Raw genomic sequence first — 15,110 nt, 5'->3', positions numbered from 1 at the left:
AGATAGAGAATAGAAATTTAAACAACATTACAAATTACTTCCATTATTTCTTTGGCTTCATTTTCTAGATATTCTTAGTTGAAGAAAAATAAATACACATGTTGGGCCAATCACACGAGGCTTCTTTGTGCAGCAATCAAATGCTTTTCAACAAAGAATATCAAGAGAATAAAACAAATTAGATAATATAAGTAAATTATAAAGATGTTTATAACTGCATTCTCTTTCTAAATCATAAAATAAAAAAGGTGGGTGGCATGTCCCTTTAATGATTGAGCCTTCATTCACTGCTGTGATTATTATTATTAACACTTTTAGCTTTCAGTTTCAACTAGAAATAAAAATAAACCTAACGTATTTTTTTTATTTTTTTTAAAGCAACACCAACAACACAAGCAGAGCCTGTGAGGAGTAACAAAGTGCCCACTTGTTCTACTTCATCTTCTGCGGTTTACAGACCACCCAGTTCAGCTGTTTCCAGACCTTCGGCCAGTTTTACACATGGACAATTAATACGCTCCACATCTAATGTTACACACACAACTTCCTCGGCGGACACACTTCCTGATGTAAGGACCAGCACTCCAGAAACTGGTGGTGGTAGAGCAACTGGTAAGTACTTTACAAATGAATAATTTCAATGTTGTGTGTTTTATCTCTTTTATCTATTTTTTTTTTTTTTTCATTTTTTCATTTTTTTATGTCATTACTGACATATTCTAGTTCGAGATCTTTTACAGATGGAATGTAATTTGAAGGACAAATAGCAAGGATCATAGATTTTCATGAAAGGGACACTGTACAATTTTTTTTAAATGAGGATTCGTGTAGAGCATGCATGCAATTGTAAGCAACTTTCTAATGGGTTTAAATGTTATCATTATTTTCTTTTTGAGAAGTGATCATAGTATTACATTAGAAAGTTGATTAGTATTTAAGTAGCAGGATGGAGCGAGTGCACCTTAAAAATGTTTGGATAATAGTGAGCTAAATAATTTTTGAGTGGTAAGGAATATGCTCTACAACCCTTCTGAGAGATAGCAATTCCTCCAAATTGTTATCGATGTAAAATTGAAAATGGACAAGTGAAGGGGAGCCGAATATCAATTAATAAAAAAAAATTGTTTTTTAAAAAATTGAAAAAAATATATTAATAAAGTGCTTTTAATCGTGTTGCAACGTGGTGGCTAAACAGATATTGAAAATACAGAATTTGTATGTGTTAACTGGTAAGTGTGGTGGTAAGATGATAGAATTGTGGAGGTTAATATATGTAATAAAAAGAAAAGAAAGACTTGGGTAGTGTACAAAATGTGACAATTTTTATAATGTACAATGTAGCAAATACAAGTTGTAACAATTACAAGTTGTAACAAATACAAGAAATATGCAGGTTAAAAATGACAAATTAAAAAGACATAAAATACATATTTACACAATATATATGTGGCTTGTGTGTATCTCACTGCAGTGGATAAAAATAGGTAAAAAGGTTTTATAAAAATTGTATAGTACAACCAGGAAATCCCACAAGACTTTTAACAAAGAAAACTCCATTTGGAATTAGATACCTGCTATCAGACCGGAGTCCATACTGATAAATAGTATTGAGACAACCACCCTCTACAAAAGAACCCCTTTTTAACTATACCACTAAGTAGTTTTGGGAACCACTACTTTCTAAGGTACTTTTATAAAGTGTTTATAAGGCACTGTCCTAACAATCAACCGCTCTTATCAATACTACCTAACTTTGGTTGTACTATACAATTTTTATAAAACCTTTTTACCTATTTTTATCCACTGCAGTGAGATACACACAAGCCACATATATATTGTGTAAATATGTATTTTATGTCTTTTTAATTTGTCATTTTTAACCTGCATATTTCTTGTATTTGTTACAACTTGTAATTGTTACAACTTGTATTTGCTACATTGTACATTATAAAAATTGTCACATTTTGTACACTACCCAAGTCTTTCTTTTCTTTTTATTACATATATTAACCTCCACAATTCTATCATCTTACCACCACACTTACCAGTTAACACATACAAATTCTGTATTTTCAATATCTGTTTAGCCACCACGTTGCAACACGATTAAAAGCACTTTATTAATATATTTTTTTCAATTTTTTAAAAAACAATTTTTTTTATTAATTGATATTCGGCTCCCCTTCACTTGTCCATTTTCAATTAGAAAGTTGATTGAAATTCCATGCTATATATCTTATTCTCAAAAATATTATTTTTGCTTCAGTGTCCAGTTAATTGCAAAGTACATTTCCATTAATAATTTTCCAAATAGAAATTTTACTGAATGTAATAGCGTTTGAATATATGGTTACATTGACTAAAAAACCTTTTTATTTTATTTATTTATTTATTTTTATTTTATTTATTTTTTTATAGGTGATTTGGGACATCTTTTCCAGCGATTGACTGGACATTCATCTCCATTATTTGATTGTATGTATCACATATGTATATATATATAATATAACTTAAATTGGTGTATGACGGTTGTATCTGCTCTCTCCTTCTATTCTATTTCTGCAAGTGTTTTTAGAACATTTTATTTTTATTTACTAACAATTTGTTATGTCTTGATCTAGAAGAAGAAAACTCATCAAGGGAGATCACTATCAATCTCATGCCGATAGTGGAAAATCCCATTCAAGATGAACCACCAGGAGGGCATGATGGAAGCGAGACTCCAGATATTCTTGAAGATTTTGGAGATGCGCAACCAGATGAAATTCACACACCGGAAAACCTTAAGGAACCTGTTGAAACACAGGCACCACCAATTGCACTGCAAACAGGTGGTCTAAATATTGACAATACACCGGCAGAAGGACTATTGGCCGATGTTGGATTGAGGGAAATGTTGACACTTGCAAGGCAATACAGAGAGGACCACAGAGAAATGCAAAATATGATTAACACTAATATTGACCGCTGGGCTGCTCTGTCAGAAAAAAATGTTGAACTAGAAATGCAAAGGAATGAGATTGAAATGCAGAAATTACAGCTGCAAAGAGAAATGTTCCAGTGGCAGAGGCGGATGGATGAAGAGAAAAACCAGCAAATTAACAGAGCTTTAACCATCAGTGAAAAGACATTACAATCTCTGTTGGCTATTGTCAGTGAAAGGGAGGGTACAACAGACCCAAAGAGGCCACGTCTGGAGTGAACATTTAATTTATTATTTATAACACTATATTAGTCACTGTTATTTTTTTTTCATCGATATATTGTTTAATAAGTTAGTTTTTCTGTTCTTTAAGTTTAAAATGTTATAATTTAATAAAGACAAATTTTTTTTATGCCCAAAAAAAAAGTTTATTTACATAAATTCAAAATCACTTTTGATTCTTCAACACAAAAGTTTTTCTCAGTTATTAATTGTCATTCTTCTGACAATCATCATGACAAAACAAAAAATTAAATCAAATAACATATTTACGGTATAAAAAATCTACTTGCTCCATTAACATTTCCAAAGTTGCCCTAATTTTAGAAATTTTTTGTTTAACATGATCTTCAAGACAACTCTGAGTACTTTTGTCTGCAGTTTCAATAGTTGATGTTGAAGATAAATCTGTAGAAAAATAAATGCAAGGCAAATTTTAATTCAATTTTCATATACATATGCAATGTATGATAGGGTTTTTCATCACAAATATTACCTCCTGATGTGCTGTTATCTAGGTTATCTACTATATTAGCTTCTACACTTATGTCCACTCCTTTAAAGCTTTCATCTGAGCCAACTCCTATTTGAAATATACAATATGTATTAGTTAAAACTTTGATTTTCTTAGATTTAAGATTACAGAGTATGAAACATACCTTTATCTACCATCATTGTTGGTAAAACTTCTATCCTTGGTTGAGTATCATCTGAACTCAAGGCTTCAAATATTGGCACACTATCAGGATTTTGAAATTCTTCCATTTCCATACTATTTTCCATGTCTTCCATGGTAATATCTATGAACGTAATTACAAAGATAAAGATAGAAAACTATTAAATACAAAACCTAGGATATATTATTTAAAACTATAATAATAATCATTAAAAGGGACATTGTACCCAATTTCTAAGTTTCATGATTCAGATAGTGCATGCAATTTAAATAAACTTTCTATTTTACTTCATTATTTTTGTATCTTTATTTGAAAAGCAAGAATGTAAGTTTAGATGCCAGCCCATTTTTGGTGAACCAACTGTGTTGTACTTGCTAATTGGACAGAACCAATCAAAAAGTGCTGTCCATGGTGCTCAACAAAAAATTGTCTGGCTCCTTAGCTTAGATGCCTTCTTTTTAAAATAAAGATAGAAAGATAATGAGGAAAAAAATGATAATAGAAGTAAATTAGCAACTTGATTAATATTGCATGCTAAAACTTTTTAAGCCAAAACCTAAAATATATGATTTAAAAGTTAAATAATAAGTCATTACCCATCTGTGTCTTTTTATGAAAAATTTCATATGGATTTGGAGATAATTCAATATCCAATAGTGTTATTGGCAAAGGTGGAGAAAGAGCTTCACTTCTGGGTGTTTGCACCAACATTGACCTTAGGTAGCGTGGTGGGTGTTCACACTTCATTCTCCTACTTCTCATATCTATAAACATATATATAAAAAAACATTGGAATAAAAATTTTTTTTTAATTATTCCAAGTAATTTTTTGTTTTCAAAACATTCAGTTCTGCATGCTTACTTTTCTAACATGTTTCAATGGTATATAGTAATATATTTATATTTTATTCTACTAACTCAGTTCTGCATGTTTCAATGGTATATACTAATATAGTTATATTTTACTCTACTAACTCATTTTTGTATGCTAACTTTTCTAACCTTTTAAGTGTATATAGTAATATAGTTAAATTTTAATCTACTAACTCAGTTCTGCATGCTTACTTTTGTAACTTTTTGCAATTGTATATACTAATATAGTCAAACTAACACTCAGAAAATAATATTGTCCAAGATTCGTCAATGATGACGCAGTTCAAAAATAAACCCTTTTTTTATATTATAAAAAAAAATTCATGTATAATTTTGGAACTTACATGTCCTTATCAATCTTCGAATCGATTTATAGTACTTCGGTTCTCTTCTCTTCAAATCACTATATTTTCTAAGACACTGTCGTCTTGTTCTTTTAATTTTTGAAATACGATGCATTCTTCTCAGCATCTCGTATATAATTTTGTCTCTGCATTCCTGTCTCACTCCCCTCACACCACCAATCTGTTTAGAGAAATATTTATCCATGGCATAAACTAATATCACCAATTCTCCAGCACCAAAAGGTTCAGGACGCGACATGTTTGACGATGACGTGATTAATCGTTATGTCAATCATTAGCGCATTGATATAGATATGTATCCCCGAAAAATAGAAAAAAATATAATGTATATGTAGATTAATGTATTTTATGAAGGTTTGTAAATATCGATGTTTATAGTTATTACAAATGATATTTGGTTTCTATACATTTTCTTTGTTTCAGATGTGTTGATATGTATTAAAATTTTCTTTGGTTTACAATTGTTATTTTGTTTCTAAACATTTTCTTTGTTTCAGATGTGTTTAAATGTATTAAAATTTATTTTGGTTTACAATTTTTATTTTGTTTCTAAACATTTTATTTTTTTAAGATGTGTTTATATGTATTAAAATGTACTTTGGTTTACAATTGTTATTTTTTTTCTAAACATTTTTTTTGTTTCATATGTGTTTATATGTATTAAAATTTATTTTGGTTTACAATTGTTATTTTGTTTCTAAACATTTTCTTTATTTTCATATGTGTTTATATGTATTAAAAGTTACTTTGGTTTACAATTGTTAATATATAATGTTTAAAGATTGTAATTTTGTAATAAAATAATTTATTTGCCATTATTTTCTATATGCCACTATTCTTTTAACAAATCTTGAATGGAAAAATATATTATTAAGGATAAGAAAATAAGTGTTAAGAGTAAGCCCTTAAGGTATTTATTTGAATATGGGAAAACCTAGTAGCTGTTAAAAATTGAAGTTAGAATAAAACAAATCAAATTAGCAAGTCTTTTTTAACTCAAAAATCCTATCTGATAACATAAAGCACTGTTGAATATACTGTCGCTTGTTACAGCTACAATTCAATGATACAATACAATGAATTAGCATCAGCTATGGAGGGATTACATTACACTAATCACATTATGTAAAAGAGTGAGAGCAGCTGTAGACACTAGTGTGATGTCACAAAGACAATGTATTACCTATAATATATTGTCTGTAATAACTTTGATCATAAACTTTATTTATTTGAAACCTTTGATAATTGAAGAGCAACAACTGTTATGTATTAAACTGTTTATCATGAGTGATTTTTAATAACCTTAATTATTGAAAAAAAAAATGGAGACAAGTTAATAAAGAAAGTTTTTTATTGATCAACTGAAACTTTAATCTTCAAAATATTGTTCTGAAACCATGTCCCTTGTTGCATTTCCACACCTATTAGCTTGTTCTACACATATTTCTTCTGGTAAATCATCAGCATCTATTGGATCTTCATCTTCTAATGGACAGCCTCTTTTAATTGCTATATTGTGCAGTATGCAGCAAACCAATATAATTTTTGCAACTTTCTCTGGTGCATACTGCATAGCACCACCAGAACGATCAAGACATCGAAACCACATTTTCAAAAGACCGAAAGTCCTCTCAATAATCCCCCTGGTAGATTGGTGAGCTTCATTGAAACGTACTTGACTTCTGGTCTGTGGGTTGTTATAGGGAGTCAACAGCCATTCTGTACATGAGTACCCTCCATCTCCTAATAGAAGATATAATAAATATAAATATTAATATAAGAATAATTATAAAGATTCAGAACTATACAATACAAATTTAAACTATACAGATTACAGTCGACAAATTGGGCGCAATTTTTGTACATTGAAATGAGAGACAAATTAGATCCCAGTTATGCTTACATAGAAGCCATCCTTCAGGCATATTTCCGTCCTCGAACTTCCGGTATAACCCAGTCTGCCTTAAGATGTAAGAATCATGACAGGAGCCAGGAACGTTAGAACAGACACTGATAATCCTCATGTTGGGGTCACAGACCATCTGGACATTCAAGGAATGGAAATGCTTTCTATTCCTATAGATCAGTGATTTTTAACCTTTTTTTTGCCGTGGCACACTTTTTAACATTAAAAAATCCTGTGGCACACCACCATCCCAAAATTTTAAAAAAAATCACACATTGTAGCCTAATACAGCATATATATATATACACATACACACAAACACACACATACTGTATGTATTGTGCGGTTATGCCATGCCTCCTACAAACTACCCCTGCACTGGGAGTAAAAAACAAGCAAAGTATAAAAAATATGTCACACTGTTGTCAGTCTGCCGTGGCACACCTGAGGATATCTCATGGCACACTAGTGTGCCACGGCACACTGGTTGAAAAACACTGCTATAGATCTCCTCACGAGCTTGAAGTGGTCTTACAGCAACATGGGTACAGTCTATGGCACCTAGGACATTGGGCATCCCAGCCATCCTATAGAAATTTGACTTGATAGATTGCATTCTTCAGGGGTATATGGCAAACAAACATATCGATCAAAAATAACCATCATAGCCCCTATTACTTTGGATAAGTGGCGTGAAAAAGCAGATTGACTCATTCCAATAATGACGCTAGAAACTGCCTGAAAGGAGCCTGTTGCAAAAAAATGCAATGCAGCTAATAGTTTCAGAAGTCCCGGAATAGCTTGTGAACGAGCAGTCATTGGCTCCAAATGATCTTCAATCTCTCGATATAGGTGTAATATCGATTCACGATCAAGCTGGAATCTTTGTATGATCTCTCGGTCAGAAAGGCCGTGCAAACCAACCCGTGGAAGGAATAGCCGGGGACACGAACTCTCCTTCTTCTAACGATACGATTAGCTACATTTCCAGTATTCTGTCTTCTAGCCCGGATTTGCATCACACGGAGAATAAACAAAAACAGAATTCTCTCCATAGCTGCTGAAATGAACAATGTAAGTACAATGCTGATATTACTACCTTTTATATATGTCTAGACTGGCGTCTAGAGTGACTTTCCTATTGTTTTGTACCTTGCCCGCCACCTAAAAGGTGGCGAGGCAAAAATAACGAGGTGGGGGCGGAGACAAATAGATTTTTTAGTACATTCGTTTTTGGCGAGTTGGTGGTCAAATGTGTCTAATTACAGTAAAAAATGGAGAGGTAGCGAGGTTTGGCGGATAAGTACACTCGCAATTTTAAAGATGCGAGTTTGAACATAATTGACGGCTTTGTACATATCAGTTCGCGAGTTTTGACGCAAGATTTGTTGCGGGTAGCTCGCTGACTGCTTAGTACATGGAGCCCTTAGTGTTCGTTTTTTTTATTTTGGGGGATTTGGTGGGTGGGTGGTTTTACTGTTGGGGGGACTTTGTTTATTTTTAATGTAAAATAGCTGTTTAAATTAGGGGAGTGCCCTACAAAAAGCCATTTTAAGGGCTATTGGTAGTTTAGCATTAAATTAGGGGGTGTTTTATTTTGGGGGGGTTTATTATTTTTTGAAATGTTAGCTTTTTTATTTTTTGTAATTAGATTAATCTAATGTAATTTTTTTGGTATTTTTTATTGTAATGTAGTTTATTTTTATTGTAATTAAGTAGTTAATTTAGGGGGTGTTAGGTTAGGTTAGGGGGCTTAGTCATTAAATTAGTTTTTTCGTTATGGGGGTTGGCAGTGTAGAAGTTAATAGGTAAATTAGGTTTAATGCATTTTGGGGGGGTTGGCGGTTTAGATGTTAATAGATATGTTAGGTAAAAAGCAATGTTGGTGTTTGCAGATATAGGGGTTAATAATTTTATTAGGTAGTTGTTTCTTTTTTTTCCTTAATACTTTGTGGCTAAATAAAAATATGTTAAGAGAAATTAGGAAAAAACGTAGGGCATTTAAATTATTCAAAGAAAATCAAATTAGCCAAAATTGAAAATAAAAAACAGAATTTATGCTTACCTGATAAATTACTTTCTCCAACGGTGTGTCCGGTCCACGGCGTCATCCATTACTTGTGGGAAATGTTCTCCCCCACAGGGAAAGGCAAGGAGAGCACACAGCAAGAGCTGTCCATATAGCTCCCCCTCTGGCTCCGCCCCCCAGTCATTCGACCGACGGTTAGGAGAAAAAGGAGAAACTATAGGGTGCCATGGTGACTGTAGTGTATAAAGAAAATTTTTTCAACCTGATTAAAAAAAAAAAAACCAGGACGGGCCGTGGACCGGACACACCGTTGGAGAAAGTAATTTATCAGGTAAGCATAAATTCTGTTTTCTCCAACATTGGTGTGTCCGGTCCACGGCGTCATCCATTACTTGTGGGAACCAATACCAAAGCTTTAGGACACGGATGAAGGGAGGGAGCAAATCAGGTTACCTAAACGGAAGGCACCACAGCTTGCAAAACCTTTCTCCCAAAAATAGCCTCCGAAGAAGCAAAAGTATCAAATTTGTAGAATTTGGCAAAAGTGTGCAGAGAAGACCAAGTCGCTGCCTTACATATCAGGTCAACATAAGCCTCGTTCTTGTAGGCCCATGTGGAAGCCACAGCCCTAGTAGAGTGAGCTGTGATACGGTCAGGAGGCTGCCGTCCGGCAGTCTCATAAGCCAAGCGGATAATGCTTTTCAGCCAGAAAGAGAGAGAGGTAGCAGTAGCTTTTTGACCTCTCCTCTTACCAGAGTAAACGACAAACAAGGATGAGGTTTGTCTAAAATCTTTTGTTGCTTCTAAATAGAACTTTAAAGCACGAACAACATCTAAATTGTGTAATAAACGTTCCCTCTTTGAAACTGGATTCGGACACAAAGAAGGAACAACTATTTCCTGGTTGATGTTCTTGTTGGAAACAACTTTTGGAAGAAAACCAGGCTTAGTACGCAAAACAACCTTATCTGAATGGAACACCAGATAGGGTGGATCACACTGCAAAGCAGATAATTCAGAAACTCTTCTAGCAGAAGAAATAGCAACCAGAAACAGAACTTTCCAAGATAGTAACTTAATATCTATGGAATGTAAAGGTTCAAACGGAACCCCTTGAAGAACTGAAAGAACTAAATTTAGACTCCAAGGAGGAGTCATGGGTCTGTAAACAGGCTTGATTCTAACCAAAGCCTGAACAAAAGCTTGTACATCTGGCAAAGCTGCCAGTCGTTTGTGCAACAAGACGGATAATGCAGAAATCTGTCCTTTTAGAGAACTAGCTGACAACCCTTTATCCAAACCTTCTTGGAGAAAGGAGAGAATCTTTGGAATTTTAATCTTACTCCAGGAGAATCCTTTGGATTCACACCAACAGATATATTTTTTTCCATATTTTATGGTAAATCTTTCTAGTCACAGGTTTTCTGGCTTGGACCGGAGTATCAATCACAGAATTCGAAAACCCACGCTTGGATAAAATTAAGTGTTCAATTTCCAAGCAGTCAGCTGCAGAGAAACTAGATTGGGATGTTCAAATGGACCTTGTACTAGAAGGTCCTGTCTCAAAGGTAGCTTCCATGGTGGAGCAGATGACATATTCACCAGGTCTGCATACCAAGTCCTGCGTGGCCACGCAGGAGCTATCAGAATCACCAAGGCCTTCTCCTGTTTGATCCTGGCTATGAGCCTGGGAAGGAGAGGAAACGGTGGAAACACATATGCTAGGTTGAACGACCAAGGCGCCACTAATGCATCCACTAGAGTCGCCTTGGGATCCCTGGATCTGGACCCGTAGCAAGGAATCTTGAAGTTCTGACGGGAGGCCATTAGATCCATGTCTGGAATGCCCCATAATTGGGTTAACTGAGCAAAGACCTCCGGATGGAGTTCCCACTCCCCCGGATGAAAAGTCTGACGACTCAAATAGTCCGCCTCCCAGTTGTCTACTCCTGGGATGTGAATAGCAGATAGATGGCAGGAGTGATTCTCTGCCCATTGGATTATCTTGGTTACTTCCTTCATCGCTAGGGAACTCTTTGTTCCCCCCTGATGATTGATGTACGCAACAGTCGTTATGTTGTCCGACTGAAATCTTATGAACCTGGCTTCCGCTAGCTGAGGCCAAGCCAGGAGCGCATTGAATATAGCTCTTAGTTCCAAAATGTTTATCGGGAGAAGCAACTCTTCCCGCGACCATAGGCCCTGAGCTTTCAGAGAGTCCCAGACCGTGCCCCACCCCAAGAGGCTGGCGTCGGTCGTGACGACGACCCACTCCGGTCTGCGGAAACTCATTCCCTGAGACAGGTGATCCTGGGTCAACCACCAGAGAAGTGAGTCCCTGGTTACCTGGTCTACTTGAATTTGGGGAGACAAGTCTGTATAGTCCCCATTCCACTGATTGAGCATGCACAGCTGTAATGGTCTTAGATGAATTCGAGCAAAAGGAACCACATCCATTGCTGCGACCATTAGTCCTATTACTTCCATGCATTGAGCTATGGAGGGTTGAGGAATAGAGTGAAGAACTAGACAAGCTTTTAGAAGCTTTGTCTTTCTGACTTCTGTGAGAAAGATCTTCATTTCCACAGAATCTATTATTGTTCCCAGAAAAGGAACCCTTGTGGACGGTGACAATGAACTTTTTTCTATGTTCACCTTCCACCTGTGAGATCTGAGAAAAGCCAACACTATGTCTGTATGAGCCCTCGCTTTGGAAAGAGACGACGCTTGGATTAGGATGTCGTCTAGATAGGGTGCTACAGCGATGCCCCTCGGCCTTAGGACCGCTAGAAGGGACCCTAGCACCTTTGTGAAAATTCTGGGAGCGGTGGCTAAACCGAATGGAAGAGCCACAAACTGGTAATGTTTGTCCAGAAAGGCGAACCTCAGGAACTGATGATGATATTTGTGGATTGGGATATGCAGATACGCATCCTTTAGATCCACGGTAGTCAAAAATTGACCCTGCTGGATTGTCGGTAAGATTGTCCGAATGGTTTCCATCTTGAAGGATGGAACTCTGAGGAACCTGTTTAATATCTTTAAATCCAGAATTGGCCTGAAAGTTCCCTCTTTTTTGGGAACCACAAACAGGTTTGAGTAAAAACCTAGACCTTGTTCCCCGGAGGGGACTGGGTTTATCACTCCCATCTTTGATAGGTCTCTTACACAATGTAAGAATGCCTGTTTCTTTATCTGGTCTGAAGATAAGCGAGACAGGTGGAACCTTCCCTTTGGAGGAAGTCCCTTGAATTCTAACAGGTATCCCTTGGAAACTATCTCTAGTGCCCAGGGATCCAGAACATCTCTTGCCCAAGCCTGAGCGAAGAGAGATAGTCTGCCCCCTACCAGATCCGGTCCCGGATCGGGGGCTACCCCTTCATGCTGTCTTGGTAGCAGCAGCAGGTTTCTTGGTTTGTTTACCCTTGTTCCAGCCTTGCATGGGCTTCCAAGCGGGTTTGGGCTGGGCCGCGTTACCTTCTTGTCTAGCGGCAGTGGAGTTATTAGCCGGTCCGTTCCTGAAATTGCGAAAGGAACGAAAATTAGACTTGTTCTTAGCCTTAAAAGGCCTATCCTGTGGGAGGGCATGGCCCTTACCCCCAGTGATGTCTAAAATAATTCCCTTCAATTCCGGCCCAAAAAGGGTCTTACCCTTGAAAGGAATATTCAGTAACTTAGTCTTGGACGACACATCTGCCGACCAGGATTTTAGCCAAAGCGCCCTCCGCGCTACTATAGCAAAACCTGAGTTTTTCGCCGCCAATTTCGTTATTTGAAAGGCGGCATCCAATATAAAGGAATTAGCTAACTTTAATGCGTGAATTCTGTCCATGACTTCTTCATAGGAAGTCTCTTTCTGGAGCGACCTTTCTAGTTCTTCGAACCAAAAGGACGCCGCTGAAGTGACAGTAATAACACACGTAGCTGGTTGAAGGATGAACCTTTGCTGAACAAAAATCTTTTTAAGCAATCCTTCCAATTTTTTATCCATAGGATCTTTGAAAGCGCAGCTGTCCTCTATAGGAATAGTTGTGCGCTTCGCTAGTGTTGAAACAGCTCCATCAACCTTCGGGACCGTTTGCCATGCATCCCTTCTAGGGTCTACTATGGGAAACATTTTCTTAAATATAGGAGGTGGGGCAAAGGGTACACCTGGTTTCTCCCACTCCTTTTCCACTATGTTTGCTACCCTCTTAGGTATTGGAAAAGCGTCGTCGTGCACTGGGACCTCTAAAAATGTGTCCAATTTGCACAACTTCTCTGATACTACCATGGAATCACAGTCATCCAGAGTAGCTAATACCCCTTAAGCAAAGCGCGGAGATGTTCTAGCTTAAACTTAAATGCCACTAGATCAGGTTCTGCCTGTTGAGAAATTTTTCCTGAGTCTGAAATTTCACCCTCAGACAGCCCTTCCCTTACAGCCAATTCCGATTGATGCGAGGGTAAAATAGATAAGGCATCGTCAGCGTCTGATTGTTCATCCTTTTTATCTGTATTTAAAACTGAACAATCACGCTTTCTCTGAAAAGCTGGCAGTTTGGATAAAAGATTTGCTATGGAATTATCCACTACTGCTGATAAATGTTGCATAGAAATAAGCACTGGTGCGCTAGGTGTCGCCTGCGCGGGCAAAGCTGGTGTAGACACAGAAGGAGAGGATGTAGAGCTATCCCCACTACCTTCATTAGATAAATCATCTTGGGCAACATTATGAAAAATAACAGAGCTGTCCTGATTTTGTTTGGACGCTATGGCGCAATTATCACAAACACTCGAAGGGGGAACCACATTTGTATCTATACACACAGAACATAAGTTATCTGATGGAACAGACATGTTAAACAGATTTAGGCAGGCAAACAATGCAATAAAAACGATTTTAAACAAAAACGTTACTGTCTCTTTAAATAATAAAATGACACATTTATTTCTGAATGTTCAAAAAAACTATGAAGGCAATATCCGATTTTTCTGAAATTTGGACCCCAGTGTCTTAATGCTTAGAAAGTATTGCACAGCAAATATGGAGACTCTAGCTCTTAAAACAAGCAAACCGGAGCTAATTGTTGGATTTAACCGTTTTTATACACCACAATCCCAGCTACAACCTTGCTGCAGCTTTTTACTTTCCTTAGGGGTCACCATTCACAGAAAAAAGCCTTTTGGAGTCACTTTCTGAGCCACAGGACCCTCTCACATGAATCTGCATGCACTGCCTTGAAATTCAACTGCGCAGCTGAAGCACCAAAATGAGGCTTCCTCCCTCAGCACACTAGAGTGAAGGGGCCTTCCTGACTAGATTTAGGTGTCTAAAACAAGCCAGATCAATAAAAAACGTTCCCAAGTGTATGTGAGCTTATAAAATATTTCAAATGGTATAATATTGTAATAAAAACCAATCGATTTGGCCCCTAACAGTGTCTACCAGCATAAAAAACAAAAAGGGGAAGCCTGTTATCTTTTTTGCTGAGGTGAAAGAAAAATGGCTCTACCGTTTCCCCTGAGGGGGAAAATGACTGTCATCTAGCATTAGCCTGTGTTGTTAGGAGACTAGTCATACCTGAAGCAGATGAGTCTGCAAACTCTTACCCCCAACTGAAGTTCTCTTGTTTCAACAGTCCTGCGTGGTAACAGTAATGGATTTTAGTTACTTGTACTAAAATCATAGCCCTCTTAAACAGAAATCTTCATCACTTTTCTGTTATAGAGTAAATAGTACAAGCCAGCACTATTTTAAAATAACAAACTCTTGATAGAAGAATAAAAAACTACAACTAACACCACAAACTCCTCGCCATCCCCGTGGTAGATGCTACTTGTTCAGAGCGGCAAGGAGAATGACTGGGGGGCAGAGCCAGAGGGGGAGCTATATGGACAGCTCTTGCTGTGTGCTCTCCTTGCCTTTCCCTGTGGGGGAGAACATTTCCCACAAGTAATGGATGACGCCGTGGACCGGACACACCAATTTTGGAGAAAAATAATTGCAAAGGATTCTAAGTCTAACCCTAAAAGGTTCTTTAAGTACATAAATAGCAAAAAATCTAAGAAGGACAAT

This window comes from Bombina bombina, chromosome 4, assembly GCF_027579735.1.
Source record: "Bombina bombina isolate aBomBom1 chromosome 4, aBomBom1.pri, whole genome shotgun sequence".
Lineage (NCBI taxonomy): Eukaryota > Metazoa > Chordata > Amphibia > Anura > Bombinatoridae > Bombina > Bombina bombina.
The sequence above is the reverse complement of the archived record's forward strand: the minus strand, read 5'-3'. Positions refer to the sequence as shown.